This window comes from Equus asinus, chromosome 1, assembly GCF_041296235.1.
Source record: "Equus asinus isolate D_3611 breed Donkey chromosome 1, EquAss-T2T_v2, whole genome shotgun sequence".
In the NCBI taxonomy this organism is placed as follows: Eukaryota; Metazoa; Chordata; class Mammalia; order Perissodactyla; family Equidae; genus Equus; species Equus asinus.
This window is the reverse complement of record NC_091790.1, coordinates 167,706,724-167,728,922: the sequence shown is the minus strand read 5'-3', so window position 1 is coordinate 167,728,922 and position 22,199 is coordinate 167,706,724.

Below are 22,199 nucleotides of genomic sequence, written 5' to 3'. Positions count from 1 at the left end.
CGGAGCTTGAAAACTAAGACAGACTAGGAAGAAGGACCCAGCCACCTACTTCCAAAAAAACTGGCTGGGAAAACCCTATGAACAGCAGCAAAGCATTGTCTGAAATAGCACTGGAAGGTGAGAGGATGGCATAAAAAGACCAGGCAGGGTTCCGTTTTGCTGTCCAGAGTTACTAGGAGTCAGAATCAACTTGTGGCACTAACAACAAATGCTCTATTATTTTCTGAGTCTTTTCTCCCCACTACTGACACAATACTCTTCTCTATTCTTTCAAAGAGAGCCAAGCTACTCCAAAGTACAATGTACAGTTTAGATCCCTTCTTCACGTTCCTTCATTACTTGGCACATTACAGTTAGGTTCTGCCCACATCCCACTCTATCTAAATGAGTCTTTCCAGGGTTACCAGTTAGTGCCCACAATGTCCACTCTCCCTTGTTACTCGGAGCTTTCATCCTCCCTAGTCTTCAGGTACACTTTTTCTTTTTTGTGTTCTTCCTCCTCCTACCTCTTCTGGTTGTTCATCCTCAGTCTTTTCTGTAACTCTTCTTTCAATACCTCTTGCTTATAAGCTACTCTTTTCTAAGAGTTTGCCCCTGAATCTTCCTTATCACTCTGCCACTCTATAAAGACAGGATATGCTAAGTTACGACTAACAACTCCTACAATCTCAGTGGATCAAGACAATCATCATGTATTTCTTGCTCAGATTACATATTCACCTCACTTCAGCTGCGGGCCTCCATCACATTGTCCTCATTCAGTTACACAGGTTAACAGACCCTCCATCACCTGGGATATTCCTGGTCACAGTGGCAGCGTGGAGAACAGATGGAAAATTGTGTACCAGCTCTTAGAAGTTTCTGCCCAAAAGGGGTATATACCCCTTTGTCTCAATTTTGTTGGACAAGTGAGTAATATGGGCAAGCCTAATTTCATAGGGATGGGGGGGAAGATGGGTCAATATAATCTTATAATGTGCTGCATAGAAAAAGGAAACCAGGATATCAGAGAATAGCTTTAATCACCATTAAAGTCTGAGTGATTCCATTCAACAAGTGTGGTTTCAGTTACCACATAAATGCTAATGACTTGCAAATCTTTATCTTGAGCTCATATCTTTTAATCTATGTACTCATATATACAACGTTTTACTTTACTTGCCTATCCAAACCTTGAACTCAATATGCCCTGACTGAATCCATTACTAAAACTTCCCCTGTTTATCATCTTCCAAAAACAGTTTAGATGCTTGGGAGGTTATTCCTGATTTATTCCTCTTCTTTATCCCATATATCAGTGGTAATCAGCTTTAATTCAATCAATGGTCTCAATATTATTAGAGTCTACCCCCTCCTCTCTGTTCAATTATTCTTTTCTTAATGTAATCTCTCCACATTTGTTGTCTGGATTGCTGCAACAGCCTTTTATGGGCTTTCTACTGGTCTTAGTCTCTCACAAATTATCCTTGCCACAAATGACAAAATTGCTTATCTACATCACAAATTTGATGATATTGTTTTAAAAACTCACTTATTGTTTGTTCCTCATTGACTCTAGGATAATATCCAAACTTCTTACATCACACCAGACCTTTTATGATGTGATCTCTGAGTATCTGGTTGGCTTCATCTCCTCCACTTCCCCCAGCTCATCACATCCCATAATCTAAAGATGATGGACAAGCTCACCTAGAGATAAAGGAGAAGTGATAGTAAAAAATACCTTCAGAAAGAAAACAAAAAAGAGGAAGAAGAAAAGAAAGAAAATCTTTTAAGTTGGATATAGAATCTAAGATAGCCAACGGTCCCCAGCAGAAAGTTCTAACTTTTTCTTTTTGGTCAGATGTTTCATTCACCTGGAAAGATTGTTGAGGTCTGAGTAGAAGACTGGCAGAGGAAGTTTTGCTATTGGAGAAAGACAAACAGCTTATGGAGGCAGATGGTCCTTAAATTCAGATAAGTAGGTATGTCCAATCCTGGCATTTAGGATATTTATGCTTTGATGAAAAGCTGTATCTATAGATAACACCAAGATTATTATGTGAACAATGAAAACACTGCTCAGCTCCGTAGCAGTGACCAACTGAGCAGGATCACGTAGTACATAGAGGCTGCCCCTTCTGGGGCTAGGGGAGAGCGTATTCTTTTCTTTTTTTTTTTTTTTTAAGATTTTATTTTTTCCTTTTTCTCCCCAAAGCCCCCGGTACATAGTTGTTTATTCTTCGTTGTGGGTTCTTCTAGTTGTGGTATGTGGGACGCTGCCTCAGCGTGGTTTGATGAGCAGTGCCATGTCCGCGCCCAGGATTCGAACCAACGAAACACTGGGCCGCCTGCAGCGGAGCGCGCGAACTTAACCACTCGGCCACGGGGCCAGCCCCGGGGAGAGCGTATTCTTTATGAACTGATGCAGGATTCAGGTGGAAATGGTGGCAGATATAATGATTGGCACTCTCTGGTGTTATTTTAATATTTAAATGCTACAGATCAAAGACAGGAAAAAATCAGAAATTAGAATTAAGAAAAATAAGAAGACAAAAGAAGACAGGATTATCTTTTCTCATCTAAACAATTTTTGCTACTAGGTCTCAAACCTATTTTCTAGGTCTCAACTATTTTCCGAGCTTACAGAAAATGGTGAAAGAGGTGAGGTTTTTGTAGGAATCACTGTTGTCTTTTTTCTTTATTTCTGTTTCCCTTTTCTCATACCCATCTTTTTCTTTTATGTAATTTAACAAGAGGAAAACACAATTCCTGTAGAGGCTGTAGTCTTTTAGGATGTGTCTTTTGTTTTCTACGAAGGGGAAATCAAATGCAAAGAGGAAGGTTTCCCAAGTTACTAGTTCAACATAAGTGAATTAAAAAAATAGATGCTTTTCCTTCAAATGCCTAACATTTATAAGCAGAAGGGTGAATTAACAGAATGACAGGTGTTGGGAAGTGACAAAAGGAAACAGATTACTGATGGGAATCAAATTACTTAGTCCTCAGTCACATTCCAGGCATAAATAAAGTAAAACAATTAATCTTTTATTTCTGCCACCTGTAAATCTGCCAGGCATTGCATGCTCAAGAGCATTAATGAATTGCAATGGAAAGACAGGGACTAATTTTTCTCTACTCTGTAACTTCAAAGCCACCATATTTGACAGCTAAAACCATTTCTTATAGTGTCTGTGTGCCAGTCCATGAGGTACAATGGCTTATATCCTGAAAAAAGTCCTCACAATTTCATTGAAAGGGAGTAGAACACTTTAACATTCACCAGAATAGAAGAGGAGGAGTACAGGGTCTCACCCCTAAGTTTTAAGCCCTAAAATGTAGCTAATTTCTGGATTGAAGGCAAGAGTAAGGATGGGAGACCAGAAAAGGATGAACTGGAAGATAGGATCCTCCATGGCTTCTGTTCCTTAAGAAGCTAGTAAGTGTAATGATTTTCCATTACTATTTTGACATTTGAAAAAAATAAATAAAATGAAAGGAAATAAGTGCAATTATTATTTATGTCATATGCCACTAAATTACCACAATTTTCTGGATCTCTTAACTATAATTATGCAGCTATGCTTTTAGAACTTATGTCTTCACATTGAAAGGCTGAAAAATCTGAGTAGGGTCCAGAACATGTGAGAAGTCCTAGGACTATTACACTTGTATCACAGTAAGTTACCCTGGGAGAGTTCGATTGCAGACCAGTCCCTCAACTTCTACCCAAAATCTCTGATGTGTCTAAGGACAGTCAGCCTATTTCCAAGGAAAGCCTGTAATATTTTTCTTCTTCCTGATACCTGACACAAATCATCCTCCTTCTGTGTAGTTTTCTCTGATCCGTGCCCGGCCCCACTAGGTAATTTCGCGGATGTTTGACCATCACAGGCATTCCTCTCTCTGAGATGATGCAGAAATGCAGCAGTAGAAGACCTCATGGAAATTCCAGTAAACAGCAAATTTCCTCTCATTTTATAAGACAAAATAGTTTCTTTCTAATATAAGCATTATTTTTTTGCAACATCTCTAGCTGAAATGAAAAAAGGCTCTGCTCGTTTATTTACTCGGCATTTTCTTCCCCTAGATTATCACACAGCATATTTATTTCTCTTTAGGTCATCTCTCTTTTGAGTGATTTAGCAGTTAATCATAAGTCTTGTCATGACTTCTGCAAGCAATTGGATTTTGTTTGATTTTTAATGAAGCCTTCCTTTGTGATGTTTCAGTTCCATTCTGGGCTTGTGGTGATAACTTATTTGCAAAGTACAATGAGGGAAAAGGGGAAAAAAGAGAGAGAGAGAGGAAAGCTCTGGCGTCGTTCTGGCTTATTCTTATTTTTAAATGTATTCTCAGAAGTTGTATCCCCATGTCCCCATAAAGTAACTGAAACTGAACACTGCCTAGATACAAGAAAATATGAATTTATTCTGGCCTGTCAGAAACTTCATATCCTGTGAAGCTCCCAGTAGTGTTTTCATCTTTTTAAAAATGTTTCCACTTTGATTCTTTTTTTTTCTTTAGAATCAAGCTTTGTAGTTAATTGCTGATAACATCCTTTTTTACTTAGTTTTATATTGAGCAATCAAGTCTGCTTTCTTCTCTCTCTGTCTAGTTTCCAAAAATCTTGGTTATTTTAAGGATTTTTCTCCCTGAGGTTAGCTAGTTTCCTAGTGCTAACAACAAATGCATTAAATAGCCATCCCAAGAAAAACTGCAATCTGATTAAAAAATCTTTCAAAAATATGTTCTCTAGCTGAGTTTTGTAATTATGACTCTGGAGAATAAGTGATTTTGTTTAAATCACCCAGGACATTTTCCCGAGGCATTTACACATTTCAAGATGCTGAATAATATAGTCTGAACGCAGAAGCAATGGGTAGTTGTAGCCTCTACTTGACCCCGAATAGCTCTGTCCAACTTCATGTCTTTATAACATCTTCTCTACCTCCAGCCAAGGTCTTTTTTTTTTTTCTTTTTAAATCAAATACTGAGTATTGATTCCAAAGTCTACATAACATATACAAACCTGGGACCAGGGAATGAGGCATAAGTATCTTTTGGTATAGCCCATAGTCACCTTGTTAGTTGTAACCTTGGGGCTCCCAGGGAATAAAAAAAATAAGTAAATGCTGGAGAGAGGATGCAGGATTTGGCTGCAGGACAGTGGCCCAGGGTGCCTATGAATGAAGTGGCCTAAGTGTTGGCAGTTCTACGTAGAGTTTGGATGAAAGTGGCTGAACCATAAAGAATATGGCAGAACCAGGTAGCCAAAAGTCAGCATTATATTACGTTTAGAATTCCCTTTCTCATCTCTGTATCTTGTCTTTAATGTCTAAACTATCACATCTAGCCTTCCTCCCCTGGGTCTCCCCAAAATGGCTAAGTTAAAATAAAATGACAAAACAAAAAGCTTTAAACATTGGGAACATCTGATTCAACAGAAGAATTGAACAGAAAAATAAATCCCATATTTCTCCAAAGAACTATGAAAATACTCGTTCAGTGTGTTTCTAGCTCTTTATAGTAAAAGCACAGGCCCTCAGAGAGATGGGCACATTATCCAGATGCTGAATAAAGCAAGCAGAAGCATCTCCACTGCCTCAGAGATCCTTTGCACTCTTCAGCTGGCTTAAGGAATCTTAGAAAAAAAATTAACATCTTTATTTTTCCAGTGTGCTCATTTTTCTAAACTTTTAAACATATTTTTAGGTGTGATATATGCATTACGTGTCATTAATATTCTCACAATTGCTACCAGATGGTTATTGGGATTTGGAAGGGAATTCCAAGTGTAGACAGACTTATGAAGTTGGTTGTTGACATTTTGGACCCCGCTTCCCCCAACTTTTAAACCATTTACCCATTGTGCAGTGCTCATCGCCACCCCTCCACTGGTGCCAGTGTGCTCATCCTTTCTCCTTGTTTTCCCTATCAGGAAAATATTTTAATCACATTTATACAAAAAATAGAAATAAAAGATAGTTTCTTAGTATTTTGATTTCTAAGATGTCTACATTTTAAAAGGGTCTAAATGCATGAGCTAAATGAATAATACTTAGATAGTATACTTTGAAGGAACAATGAAAAGATGGCAGATGGATTTCTCTGGAAATCAGCCATTATAGGTATGCATTACAGCATTTTATTGTTAGGCGGACAATTCTTAAGGTTTGCAACGTCAGAGGAGGTTGCTTGAAGTTTAGTGATTTTAATTATTTTCTTCTTTTTAGGTGGCAATATATTAAATGAATATCCATGCTCATCCCTTGTGATTGAAGGATATCAATTTCCTGACCTGTTATCTTGAAAAAGGGGCTCTAGAACATTCTTAAGAAAAAGTTGTAGACCCCAAAGATGTTTCATAAAGAACTATATCACTACTTTTACTTAGGAAAGATAATCCATTCAGCAATCAAAGGCAACATTCCATTTCTTAATCTATTGCCTGGAAATCATTGAAAAGTGGGGCAGTCAAAATGCACATTCCCTTTGCTTTTAGAAAGTGTGCTCCTAAAGGTTTCAATGTAGGAAACTAACTTAGTTGGGATAAAGCTAAACCTACAGAGACAAATATACCCACTATTCTTTTAATATAAGGATATAACAAGTATCTTCAAATTAGAGGCTTAAAGTTTTGAATCTATCTTGTTAAAGTTACTCATGCCTCTGGAAATTTAGCAATTACTGTTCTTCAAAGAGATTTTTCTAAATTTAGAAAAAATCTCTTTCACTAGCAAGACTTGCAAAACTGTATTTTGATCATTTAATATAAAAGGAGAGGTGAAAAAGTCATGTCGTATGAAAATATTCCTGATATGTTATCAACATATTATACATATTTTCAAGTTTGTTAGATAATTTGGAGTTTTTCAACAAACTTAGGATAATGGAGCCACAGCCTATAGACATTTCTCCTTTGTCAGCTGGTGCAATGTTAGACTTTGTTAATTAAGGCTACTGAAAAGACTGCAATACACTAGCTCCCAAAAGTCACACCATTTCTGGGCTCCAACCCTCTTCCTTTATCATTCAGCATGGGGGCCCAGTGGCCTGCAAAAACCCGTTCTAGCCATGCTCTCAGTCTGAGAGACCATTTCTTTAGCATAGTTCCAGCCATGTTCTCAGGCAGCTGTCTCCCCAGTTGGTGGGCTGGTTCTCTGTAGCAGCTCTATCCTGCACCCTCTGACACGTTTCTTCACAGCAGGCACCCTGCGTGTTCTGTGGAACCTGTACCCTCTTTGAAGAGATCTGAACTCATTCTTGGGGAAGACTTTCTTCGAAGTCCTCTCTTCTTTCATTACTTGCTCTTCCCCAATCTAGTGGTAATAGTTGCTTTTCTTTTTACACCTGATAATTCATGACCCCTTAGAGTCCACTTTAACCTTTTTAATAGTTAACTACATTTCAGTAATGTTAATATTAAATTTTCTTGTTCAACTTGCTGGTATGTTTCCTATCTCCTGACTAGACTCTGACTGATATACAAATTCTATTTTTGAAATAGCTTATTACCATGTCATAAAAAAGTAAAACTGTCTCCATTCTGCATTAAAAAATATGATATAATTATATGATCATTAATTATCTTAACAAATAGGAAATATACTATTTCCTAACGAGTCATTGGAAATTACTCAGAGAGAGGTTATATTATGATAGACCAATGGTATTACTAAAAATAATATATGGGGGCTGGCCCAGTGGCACAGCAATTAAGTTCCAACGTTCCTCTTCCATGGTCCAGGGTCTGCCAGTTCGGATCCCAGGTGCAGACCCACACACTGTTTGTCAAGCCATGCTGTGGCAGGCATCCCACATATAAAGTAGAGGATAATGGGCATAGAAGTTAGCTCAGGGCCAGTCAAAAGAGGAGGATTGGCTGAAGGTGTTAGCTCAGGGCTAATCTTCCTCAAAAAAAAAAAAAAGCAATATGTGTATTTAAAATTAGTATAATATATTTTATTACTATGGTTTAGAGAATAATATGATTTTTAAAAGGTGGCTGTCTATGAGAAGGTGATATTCCCTTTTCTGAAATAACTATCAATTATATAATGGTTACCAAGTATTATAGTTTATAGTGAGGTAAAATAAAAAGAATATGAGTTTGGGAGACTCAGTTTTATCATTTCTATAGCAAGAATTGTAATATTTAGTTCTCAGGAAGTTTCAAAGTGATTTTGATTGTGAGTGTTAAGGCATCTAGTGCAATACCTAGAATACAGCAAACAATAAAAGAGCCGAATGATACATGTGAGAGAAGGTCCTTTGAAATCTCAAGTCACCTCATTAGTGGTAGAACCAAGATTTCAATTTGGGTATTCCTGGCTCCAAAGCCCATGTTCAGTAAGTGTGATTTGGAACTGGAGAGTAGAGTAGAAAAAGGCACACAGGAGGCAAGTAATACAGTCTGTTGATGAAAATATCCTCTCTTCACCACATTGAGTTGTTTTGATGTGTTCTGATGTACCTCTCAGGTAATTGTAAACTGTAATATGTTATTGTGCGGTGATTTCAAAACACCTGGTACATCCCTTCTTTGCGATTAATCACAACCCCCCTACTTACTGGTCCAGAAGCAGCTAGAGCTCTTTCTAGCACACTGCTGGCAGCCAGTAGCTTCAGATCAGAAGTGACTTCCTGGATGAAACACATTTGCCGTTCATGCTAGATAGTGACAAGATCTGTAAAGATCTTTATGTAACCAGAGAGGCTAGAAGCTAAGGAGGCAGGTAAAGTTATCACCTTTTTAAAAAATGTTTTGCCTGCTAAAAAGGAGACGAGATTGGGTCAGAAGCTATGAGGTAGAGGCATACAATACAGCCAACATTTGAATTGAGCCGGGGCTTATTTAACATAGCCAGAGTTAGAAAAGTGCTGTAAGCTATGCCAGACAGAAAGTGCTGAGTTTGGAAGCTCTATAATTAATAGAAAGGCAAATAAGAATAAAAGCAGAATAGCAGACATTTGATCCTCATTATATAGTCATAGGAAGAACTTGAAACCCTGTTACAACAGACACATAAAAATGAAAATTATCATGCAATAAACCCGGTCTCAAATTCACAGCTGATCTATGAGGTGGATCTCAAGGAGCCAATGATGAAGGGAGAATTAAACACCAGAGCAATGTGCTCCTGGACTTACACTGTGGCTGCATCGGGTGGAATTATATGGTTACGGGTTAACTTTCAGAGATATATAGGTCTTTCAGATAAGATCCACACAGGCATAAGTCAAGAGTTTTTAGACTTGAGTCATGGAGTGTTGAAATAGATGCAATATTAAGAATGTGGCTGGGATTCTTAAAGGGAGACATATTCAGTAAAAGGTTGTATTAGGGAAAAAGATGTGCCCACTGCCATAGGGAGGTGCAGGAATTTTTAACACTCAACGTAGGCTGTATAACTTTGAACACTATATCCCTGTGTAGTTCATGCCCCTTTTCATTGCATTTTTCAGTGTAACATTATATACTCTTACTCAAAGTTAAAGAAACAGACCCTCCATCTATTTGAAAAACATAACGACAATATTCTAAATAACTCATAGTTAAAAATTCAGAATACGTAATAATAATTACAAATAATTTAGTACTAATAATGAAAATATTACGTGTAAAAATTTTTTCAATATAAGTAGTACTAAAAAGGAAAAGGATAGCCTTTAACGTTTATATTATGAAAGAAGACCGCCTGAACATGATTAAGTATCTAAGTCAGAAGTTGGATAAAAAGTATATAGAAAACATTATGTTACAATTGTGAAATTTATATCTATTCTCTTTAGAGTCTATTCAACATTGTACTGCATGTGTTAATCCACACAGTAAAATGGGAATAAAAGTAAAACACTTGAAAGGTATACACATCATTTTTGAATTACGATTTGATTGTCTACACAGAAAAGCCAGGAGAATCTTCAAGCACTCAATACTAATAAGCGTTAGTAGCTTATAACAAATGTAATAAGTTTGCTACAGAAAATTAATTTGGCCCTATACATAATCTATAAAATATTTTAAAAATGCGTTCTTGGGGCCGGCCTGGGGGCACAGTGGTTAAGTTCACACGCTCTGCTTCGGCAGCCCAGGGTTTGCCAGTTTGGATCTCAGGTGCGGACCTATGCACTGCTTGTCAAGCCATGCTGTGGCAAGCATGCCACATAAAATGCAGGGAGATGGGCATGGATGTTAGCTCAGTGCTAATCTTGCTCAAAAACAAAAAATACATTCTTAAAATAGTATTTAACAAATTAGCAAAATATATATGGAACAAAATTGTGAACGATCTTTCTGGAAAAAAATATAAGCCTTTATGGACGTCATGATAATAAGACTCAAACAGAGAGAGAGTCCTCATTCACGGATGATGATACTCAGTAATATGAAAATGGATGATATCTCCAAATTTTTTATAAATCTAATGCATTTCTCATAAAATTACCAATAATGTCTTTCAAAGAAGTTGAATCGTTGAGCAAAATCTTACATGGAGAAACAAAGGACCTAGTGTAGTTTGGCAGATTTAGGAGAAAAGGTAGGTGAAGGAAACTATACCCACACTTAGAGATATTCATCCCATAAATATTTAGTGAAGACAATTTGTGTACCAGTTTTTGTGTTAAGCGCATATAATAAATCAGTAAACAAAGCTGATGGAGATCCCTGACTTCACAGAGATTGCATTTTACTTGGGAAAACTCTAAGGTAAGTTAATTAAGAGAGTGTTGTGTTTTTCAGGATTAGACATTTGAACAAAGGATAAGAATAGAGTCCGGAGACAAAACAATACATATATGGAAAATAGCTAAATAATAGGAGGAACAGTATAAATCAGTAATTAAACATTTAATAGATAATGCAGAAGCAGTAATTATTCACAAGAAAATAAAATAAGAATCCTGCTTCACATTATAAACAAATAAATTTAAGTGGATTAAAGATCTAAATAAGACAGGCAACATTTTATTGATTTTTGCAAAAAGATGAAAAAGATGCCATAGATAATTTTTACACATTGGATTAGAGAAGGATTTATTAAATAATACAAATAAGTGCAGACCAAAGAAGGAAAATAGTGATCCATTTGAATACACAAAAAGAAACGAACAAAATGCTCAGGAAATCACAACACATCATTAAGATAAAAAATAAATATAAACCATAGACTTGGGATAGATATTTGTCACGCATATAATAAAGGCAGAATAGGTATCCAGAATATATAAAGAACCACTAAAAAGCAATAAGAAAAAGGCAAACATTTCAACTGAAAAAGATAAAGAACATTAGCAAACATTTCACAGAAGTGAAAATCCAAATGGCTAATAAACATGTGAACAGATGTTCATTTTAATAGCAATCCATAAAATGCAAATTCAAACAAGGCATTATTTTACATCTATCAGATTGGTAAAAAAAAATAAAATGTTGACAATAAAAAATGTTGCTGATAGTGTCTAGCAAACAAAGTTCTCATCACATGCTTGTGGGTATGTGAATTACCACAACCATTTTGAAGAACAATCTGGCAAGATCTGGTAAAACAGAAGTAGAAATTACTCTATACAAGATTATGTCAGGAGAGGGCTTACTTTCTGAATATGTACCATCAAGAAACTCATGCAGGTATACCATGAGACAGGAAGACAAAAATTTATTAAAACCTTATTTTGAATAGGAGTAAAATATAAACAACCTTAACCATCAATGAATAGAAGAGAAAATAAATTAATTGTAATATGTTTATGTAATAAAATAGTGTAGAGTAGCTTGTGAGCTAAAGTTTCATCCATTGACATTGATGAATTGCCAAACAACATTTAACAAGTGCAGCATGTCCAATACAAAATGATACAATATTTCAAAATTTAAACATGCAAAAATATATATTATTAATATTTATATTATATTACATTAATATTTATATTAATAATGTAAATAAAATAATATAAATGTATCTATAGAACATATAAAACACCATAGTCAGATTTTTCTCTACACATAAAGAGAAAAAAATGAGACTGGTGGAGGACACCTAAGGGGCTGCAACGTCTATGTGGCATTTTTCCTTCATCAAAAATTATGAAGCAAATAGAGAAAAATCGAATGTGCTAAATTTAGGTGGGTATTCAGATATTTATTAGTATTCATTTTGCTTGAAATATGTTGAAAATTTTAATAACATCCTTTTATTTATTTATTTATTTATTTGCAGAGAAAGATTTGCCCTGAGCTAACATCTGTTGCCAATCTTCCTCCTTTTTTTTTTTTCGCCCCATAGCCACAGTACATGGTTGTATATCTTATTTGTACATCATTCTAGTTCTCCTATGTGAGCCACCACCACAGCATGGCAACTGACAGGTGATGTGGTTCCGTGACCAGGAATTGAACCTGGGCCACCAAACCAGTGGGCACTAAACTTTAACCACTAGGCCATCAGGGCTGGCTCAATAATATCCTTTTTGAAAAAATTTAAAAAGAGTAGTTGTGGACTGGGGTGGATTACAATCCTTAGAGACTCAGGCTAAGAGTTCGGAATTGACCCCAATGGCCCAGCCAGGCAGTATTTATGAGCTTAGAAAATACATTTCATAGGGAAAATAGACAAGCCTTCAACACCTCCTTAGATCTTTTCCCTGAATGATGATAAATAACTTTAAGTACCTGGAAGGTTTCTAGGTGTTATCTATGATTAAAGTGGGAAAGCTTCAGTTGAAGAAGGCAGAGCCGTTTCCAGCATTGCCTGCAAAACGCAGAGAGAAAGGGACAATTGTTGAAAGTTAATTGTGCACCACTCAGGGCAAAAAATACTCTGCTCAGCTTATTGCTTCTTGTCTGGCTAACCCAGGATTTTTTTTTTCCCCATTGAATGTCTAATGGCAGCAACAAGAATGGTCACAAATGTTGGGATCCAGGATGAACAGTAGAAAAATCCCTGCTGCGCAATTTCTTATAGATGTTGAGGTCCAGCAGATGCAGCTGCTCTGAATTATACATTAAGAAAGGGAGAAGTGAGGAAATTGAAGGAGGCAAGGAACTAGGAAGCAATGAAGTTTCCATCCCTGGCCTGGGGAACAGGATACCGGGACTCTAGTCCAGTCTATTCCATTAAATAATTATATCTTATTAGGCAAATAACTTACCCTTTTTGGGTTTCAGGTTCCTCACTTATAATGTGAGACTATTTAATGTTAACTCCCTTTCTTTTAAGGTCCATCTGCTCCAAAATTGTAAATCTCTATTTAGAGATGGTCTTTCTGACATGGAGGCGGAGAGCAATGGATAATTATCGTTCCTAACTGAAGTCCCAAAGACAACCTCCTTCTTGGTCAAGGCTCGCACTTCCTTAGTCAACACAGCAGTGCCACGCAGTCCTGGGCACTGGACATGGTAGAGGTGTCCCACCGCTACCCACTGATTGATTCGCTCGTCTTCCTGATGAGGCAGGATCCCCGTGCTAACCTCTGTTTCCCAACACTGGCAGTCAGCCAGAAGGAGTGAAGGATTTCTGCTGCTGGTCAATTCACTAACTTTGTAAGAATTTGGTATTTGAATAAAATACTCTCATCAGTCTTAACAGCAACTGAGACATTTCCCTTGTGCTAGTGCCCTTTTGACAATTGCTGGAGTGCGACACACACAGGAGGCCTCTGATTGGTGCATCTCTTCCAGAGAGTGATTCCATTTATGTAAATGACTGCCTCAATCTCTGGCCTGACATGTGTTAAGGGAGGCACTCTGAGGACAGATTTGACTCCTCTCTGCTTCCTAATATACTGAATTGAATTGTGCATATGTGTTGAATTTTTTGGTAAGATGGCAAAGTTTGAACCTAAGGGTTCTCTGGTCAAATTACAGAGTTCCCTAAAGTAAAACACATCAGACTTCTATCTGTGAAGCCTCTCCATGAGTCACACTTCAAATCTATATTGTATGAATGATCTGTCATTTCGATTTATCAGCTCACTAACAGAAATTTGTGGGGATGTTCTCAGATGTAGTTGACACCTTCGTTTTGTGTGTGAGTAATATCTGTGCTTTACTGACGCCAAACACTGTTTCCACACTAACCTGCACAATAATGATTGCAAACTGGGGAGCAACAACTTTAGTAAATGAAGGTAATACTAACAGAGTCCAAAAATGCCGTGTTAACAGTTCACTGATCACTTTATGGGAATCACATCTATTAAATGTCTTCATCCTGTGACAAAGAATCTTTTCTCACTGAAAGTAAAGCTAAACTCATCAGTAACGGAGAAAGAAATCCTACAAAAACAAAATAACAAACACTTTGGACTAATCTGATAGGCAGTCTGGTAATCCACTATTATAATAGTCAGAATTTATCCAGCACTTGTTATTTTCCAGACTATCTTCTAAGTGCTTAAAGTGTTCTTCTTTGAACACTCACAACAACGCTATGAAGTAAAAAACTATCATCTTGATCAAGCAACCCAGAATGGTCAGGGAATTTGATCAAGGTCACACAGATGGTAAATGACGGCATAAGCATAGGACCCCAGACTGTCTGGGTTGAAAGCCAGCCCTCTTGGTGAGATTCCTGGACACTTATTTTAAAAAGTAATGCTGGTTTCTCTTTTACATTGCTATCCATGTGAGCCAAAAAGAAGAATTTCTTGAAAATAAAATTATTTTATGTATTTGCTTATTTGTTTATGTCTAATGAAATTCTATTGGGAAAATGTTGAAGCTGTGAAACCCAGGAAAAGCCTTTATTTTGGGCCTGTTTTTCATAATCACATCCAGTTTCAGATGACACAGCCCATCAGCCAATTTTTACTTCCTACCTTCTGCGAGTTAACAGATTAATCATTTGACAAACAATGGGCAAAAGAATATACCACGCTTTAAAATATTCTGAAACCCAAAATTTCCCAGTTGTTGGGAGACTTCCTAGCACCGCTCCCCCTCAGAAGGCCACAGGCCTAGAATCAAGTCCTCCCCACCCGTGTTCTACTTTTTCCCTTTTGTCCTTTTTAGTAGAACATGTGCATACTCAAATATCCAAATGATTCTCTATGTTAAGGTGAATCTTAGAGCATAAACTTTGCAAGTTTTCCTCATTTTATACATAGCTTGTTATACAAAAGTTGTTACAAAGTTTATAATAAGAATAGCTTTCCTCAGAAATAATTTTATAAATAGTAACAGTGTTCTCAAGCCAGACCACGCAAGACTATTTCACCTTTAAAGGCTTTTGAGGTTTCTTACTAATGGTGCAATCTATTCACAAAATCGTCTTTTGTAGCATCTCATGGAAAATGCGTTCTTTGCATGCAGGGGACACGTCCTTCACCAGTAACGTCGGGGGCAGAGTCAGACACGCTGACATGAGATAGACTTCACTGGCACCAGTCCACTCAGAAAAATTATTTATTTAGATATAAAACAAAATAAATGATAATAGCAAACAGTAAATGATATATATATGTCTGTTTGTCTATCTATCCATCTGCCTGTCTATATTTCCATCTATATATACCAGGTACTGTTCTAACTGCTTTAAATACTTTAACTCATTGGAACAGCATAACAATCTGATGAACTAGTTTCTTTTATTATCCCCATTTTACAGATGAGGCAGCAAGAGATGCTGCTAGGTTACATCATTTGCTCAAGTTGACGCAGTTATAAGTGAGGGATAAGGGCTGTAAGCCCACGCGGTCTGTCTCCAGGGGCTGCACTCTAACCACCATACATCTGCCTTTTCTCTTTTCATGGTAGAGCTACTCACCGAATCCATTCTGCCAGAGCGGGATTGAGAGCTTCAACTCAGGCGCTCCCAAGAGCTTGATTTCATGGATGTTTGACTTCATGAATTTATGTGTGGAGTTTTCAAAGCCCAGGGTTCTCATTATTCATTAATATGTAATCATGATTCACTTTGTCATTTCCCCTGTCATTTGTTCTATTCAAGTTTCTTCTGGCCAGAGACAAAGAGTCCCAAGTCCAACTCCTGACTTTAGATTGGAACGGCTCTCAAAATTACCAATGTTTTCATTTCCTAACCCGCAGCTTTTGTTGTTGTTGTTTTTTACCCAAAAAGTTTTTGTGAATGGGGTCCCTTTCCCTCTCTGTACTCTGAGAATTTTTTCAAGGAAGTTTTTTAAGGATCTGGAAATCCCTGATCTTATATACATATTTCTGGTAAGATGGTCAATGACTTTAAAACTTACTTTGAAAGTGATTTCTGGACTTTATCTCCTGAAGACTGCATGATCAATATGATTTGAGAAATGATAAATATTCTTGTAGTCATCATAACTGACGACAAGGAAGCATGTAGAACATTTGATTTAACCAATGTCATTTTATAGAGTATCTATTCACACAGTATCGTTAGTAAGCAACAAGTATCCACGAACACACTAGATTATTTTCCAAAATTATGTGTTCACCAAGATGTTTTACATATTCCACCCCACCACACACACACTCACGCAAACACATGTACATAAACACATATAATTCTATAATAAAATCAACTGAGAGGGAATTTCCTACTATACTCTCCTCTCAGATTCATTACTAAAGGCTCTGAAAAGCTTTATGAAGTAGAAACCAATGTAACTACTGAACTTAGCATTCTCTAAAAGTATTTGATCTAGAATACTTTTTAATGAGATAATTTGAAAATTTCTCTTTTCAGCTAGAAGAGTGACATATAAGAAATTGCGATACATATTTTTAGTATACATATTATTTATGTTAGGATATTTCAAAAACTGTGTTTACTGTGGTCATGATGGTAAAATTTGAACCAGGTAACAGAAACACAAGTTAAAAATGTTCCTGTGGATATATGATCAGAAGGAAAAAAGTGTCATTTCCTTTATGGATATCGAATTGACCACCAGGCAGAGGTGGGTACTTTTCAAGATGCTGCTTTATGCAATAGCTGTGCAATCATTCATTTTAATTAAATCATTTCTAAAAAGAGTCCTTAGAAAAATCACGTAACGCCCACTTGAGTATTTTCTATAGCTCAGCTCCGTTGTGAAGAATGGTGTGCTCATATATTCACTTGCTCCTTATCTAGTTTACAAGGTAACAAAATTCATCCATCAGCACAAAAATTATGTAGCAGAGCAACCCAGGCTGAAAAAAAGATGAAGCTTTTATCATCTTTTCATTATTTCTAGATGTTGGAGTGTTTTTTTCAACTCTTTTCAATGGTACCTTTTTTTGCATCTGTCTACTCAGAAGGATTTTAGAAAAGCTAAGCAGCATCATGCTTGATTCTCTCCTGTCTTCCCATGGCTCTAGAATCTGCTCTGCAGTCTCTGTAGGGGAAAAGCCTCCTTTCACACTCCTAGAATCTGTTTCGTTTGAATAGATAACGATTCAGCTGTAACCAGCAGCAGCTGCCTAATGCAGTCCCTAAACCTAACGCAGATTCCTAAGGGACTCACAAAGTCATTTAAGAATCTGTCTTGGTGGAGCATGTGAGAGCTGCTGAGAAGACTGGAGTGTGTACTGAGGCAGCACTTCGCCTCTCCCTTACTCATGACAATGCCCCCAGAAGCATGGCAAGTATTTTAGTATTCAGATGAAGTTGGCTTCATTCATCTTAGTTCTCAGCATCAGTTCATGGAGGGTGAAAGAAGGCCACAATTGTGCCCCTACCACTCTCTTGTTGATCAAAGCAGCTCTAATACAATGATATTCTATCTTTTAGCATCTTCATCATTTTTCTCAAATAAAGCCTGTCTTTAGTGGAATATAAAGCTGATTATGAACAGAAATGCCCTGATGGAAGGAAGGTTTGGACACTGGAACCAACCTACTCACCTTCCCATAAACACTCATGCTTAAGGCATCTCCATGAAATTCTGCAAGTTTGAGAAAGGAAAAACTTTAGAAAGTAGGCACCTAGAAATTTTCAATACCTGTAAACTATATTCCTTAAATTCTTTTACAAATAAATTGTATTCTTGGAGAGTACAGCAGGATAGAAATTTATATGAAAAACATTAACAAATTGTTGTTTTGGTTGAATCAACTTTGTGATGCTTCTTTTACAGAAATAGGCTGAATCTTCCAAGGAACAAGAACCTTCCAAAGAACTAGAACTCAGAAGCCATGTGAATATGGCTTAAATGGGTGCCTTTCAGAAGATAATTTTTTACTCAATTCCTCAGTGACACTGAACTTGGCACTGTTGCTAGAGCATATCAGTTAATATCAAGACTTTGGTCACCTTTTATGTTGCATGCTTTCCCTTTAGTTGGAATGCCTTCGACTTCTCCTCTGTCAACAATGGCTCATCCTTAAGAGCTAACATAAGTTTCATCTGGATGAGAGATTCCTCTTATCCACTAGAAAGTTTGATGCTCAATCTCTATGCTCATTGTTATTATCTCCACTATCATAATGATGATGAGAATGGGGTGAGGTTGTTGATAATAGTAAACACTATAGTTATCACTAATTAGCTTGCTATGTGCCTGTTACTGTTGGACCCCTAAGTGCAAAAAGCATTTGATTTTGTAAGATAGCTACAATTACCATCCCCAATTTACAGATGAGGAAATCAAGGCTTAGCCAAGTTAACAAAACTGGCCAGTGAAAGAACTAGTCAGTGCAGAGCCAAAGTTTGAACCAAGCCTATCTTTGAAACCTTGGTTCTAACAACGATATACTGCAATTTCTACTTCTAATAACTCAACAAGCTCTATAGCAGAGTCCTCGACGAAAAGGTGAAGTCCAAGAGAGTAGGAAACATGTATGCTGTTTTCAAAGCTTAGCATAATACTCCTCACAAAATTAATATTGAATTTAAGTATTTAATAAATGAATACTGAATAATGAATGAATGAATTCAAAATAAATAAACCATTTTTATGATAAATCACAAATTTAAGTTTAGAAATATTATTCTTATATCTCTTGCTAAAATGGAATTTCATGAATTCTAAGAAATGTATTGATATTACATATTCTATGACTCCTTAGAATCTGTATTTTGACATCTTAAAAGACATATTCTTTCAATATTTTTTAAATCCTTAAGAGCAATTTTGTTTTATAAAATCAAAATAAGTTTACTAAGCTATGTTTGTTCCTTCCCTAATATCTAGATTCTAAAGAGCTGGTGGACATCAAGATCTTCCCTGGTATTTGTACAGAGACATAACCTTATAAATTTTTAAATATCAGAGGAATATTGCCCTTGATCCATTGCTGAATTTTATTATTTAAGTGAGGATGTTCAACCCAATTTATCACATAGCTAGTACAAGATAAAGGTGAAAGACATTTGAATTATTAGCCCCAATGCAAAAAAGACATTGTAATCTCAGTCTCCTTTACAGCCACTAATAACTTGTGGATTTCTTATTTTACTGTGACTGATTGACTTTACATGTTTGTTTAGTAATCTTCATAATAGCTGCAAGTAGCTGCAGAATGTGGTTCACATGAACTAATAGCTGTTGGCTACCAAAATGAACAGATAGCCTAAGGTTTCATAAGAGAAAAGAAAGAATATAACTGGCTACATAAAAACATACCTGTGTAAATCTGTTTACCAAATGAAGACACACCTGTGTGTCAGCATCAAAGAGCCACAACTATGGAAAAGAAATACATGATGGAGAATGAATTCACTTTTTAAGTACTATAAATTAGATCACCTGTAATAAAATGTGAAATGTTACATTTGTGGTATGAATTCCTCTGTCATTTTAATGTCATTATTAGATGAAATGTCAAGTCCACATACCAGATTAAGGTTCTCTCACCACAGAGAATTAAGAAAGCCATTATTAGCAATGTCTGCATTAAATGTCTCCACAATTTTATTAATTATCCACATAATAAATATGTTACTGTAAAATCCTTTCTGCGCCCTCTCTGAAAATCCACTGAAGGATAGATTTCCTAATTTCAATCCAAATAACTTCCTTGATTAAGATCAAGCAATGAATTCACAGTCAAAGACCACAAAGTACAGAGGAAGCAAGCATCCATGAGTATGGTGAATTTCTAAATTGTCTGAAATATTCACATCCTCAGTGTTGTCTCTTTTTCATTGATGTTGGGCTTAGCTAGATGACCTGCATTGGCCAAGGGAATGTATACAAACTGATAGCCTTCCACTCCCAAGCAAAGACTTCAAGAGGCATGGCAAGCTTCTGCCAACTGTCTCCTTCGGCTTTTCATCATCAGGAGTCATACTCTGGGCAGTGACATAGTGACATCCTCTGACTCCTATAATGAGAAGACATTTGGTTATTTTTTACAATACGTTATCACAATAAAAGCTAAACTATGAGTGGGAATTAGAAAAAAAAATGGATTTAGATCCCCAAAGAGACTGCAATGCTACAAATACTAAAATTGTCAAAACAGAATATATAATAACTATTTACGAAAAGTATACATAAATGACACAATCACTGAAATGTGCAAAGAAGAGGCTGTAAGGTATAAATAGGGAAAACTGCAAAAATATTAACACCTACAGAAGAGAAAAATATAGTCGATGTGAAACAAGGAGTGGAAGTATCAAACAGTGGATCAGACACAGCTGAGAGAATTAGCAAACAGAGTTTTATCTGAGGAAATTTATAGAAAGCAGCAGAAAGATAAAAGAATTTGATTCCATGAAAGAGAAGTTAAGAAATGAACAGGGTTGACTGAGATACTTGACATACATTTAATCAGAGTTCCAGAAAGAGCAAATAGAGAGATTAGGGAAAGAGCCTACATGAAGAGATAATAGCTGTCAATTTTCTGGAAGTGGTGTAAAGTATGGATCCACAAATCAGGAAGCATATTATACTCCAAGCAACATAAATTTAAAAAAATCTTCAGATGTGTTATAGCAAACCAACATAGCAACCCAGGAAAAAAATCTCAAGAGCAAATACCTCTTCTATTAAGAAACAAATAGAATGACAGAATTCTTAGAGGCAACAAAGGAAACTAGAGGACCATGGAGTAATATCTTCAAGATTTTAAAAGAAAATAATTGTTATCTAAAAATTGGAATCCAGTTTCCTTTTCAAAAATGTGAAATAAAGATATTAATAGGTACATAAAACTAAGCATTTTACATGAGGAGGTAGCAATTAATGGGACCTTTTACACTGGCGTACTTCAGCAAGTAGAAAGATGATTTGAGAGCAATCTAAGATGTGAGGACATGAACACACACACAAAAGGGTGAATAAGCACTTAAGAGAAATATAATGAAAAATAATGTTGATTTGTGCTCCGAAGAAAATTTAAGATAGCATGCATATATATGTATATATTTATATTCTATAATGAGGAAAAATAGCAAGTTAAAAATTAATGAAAATAATGTATATACTCATAACTAGTAAAGAGTAAAAAAAGCAAAGAGTTATTGAAGTAAAAATATGGGAAAACCTGGGGAAACGTTTGCCAAGAGAAATACTTAGTTAACTATGTTAATATTAGACAAAATTTAAGGTGTAAGACAATATTAGGGAGAACAGGTCAATAATAAAAAGTTCATTCTTTGAAGCGAAACACACACATACACACTAATCTATGTACCTAATAAGATAGATTTGTCTGCTTAGCAGTGTGGCTAACATACACTAAGAACTCAAGAAACTTCAGTTACTATTATCACTATTTGAATGAGAAATAATCCAAATATCTAAGAAGAGAGGATCCATAAGATAAGCTATTGTGGTATAGTATGGGTCACTGAGACAGAACAGAAAACCCAGACTTAGACCTCATTATGAGAAGACTCAAATATTGAGCAGATATTAAGAGAGGACTTTCCTGCATATTTAATATGGGTAGAAAATTGGCGCACATTGTGTGGAAAGCAATTTGATATGCATCAGCTGTCTAGTTATTCAATAATGTTTATAATGTGAAAAACATGCTTCTAATTTTTAAAAGGGAAGAATTTCTTTAAATAACAGTTTTAACAGTAAAATGTGTAAACAAAAAATTGTTTAAAATACGGCAATGGTTCAGTAATCTGAATTATGGAATTAATGAAATATATTTTGTAAGAATAAGAAATAGATCACTCATAATGACAATAAAATCTAGAAGATGAAGCTGACTATAATATGTGACCTAAATTTTGTAAAACTCTAGACAGATATAGCCATGGATATGATATAGGCAGGATGTAACAACCAGCTTCAAATATTGAAGGTGGTTAATAATTTCTGAGTGGTAAAGTTCA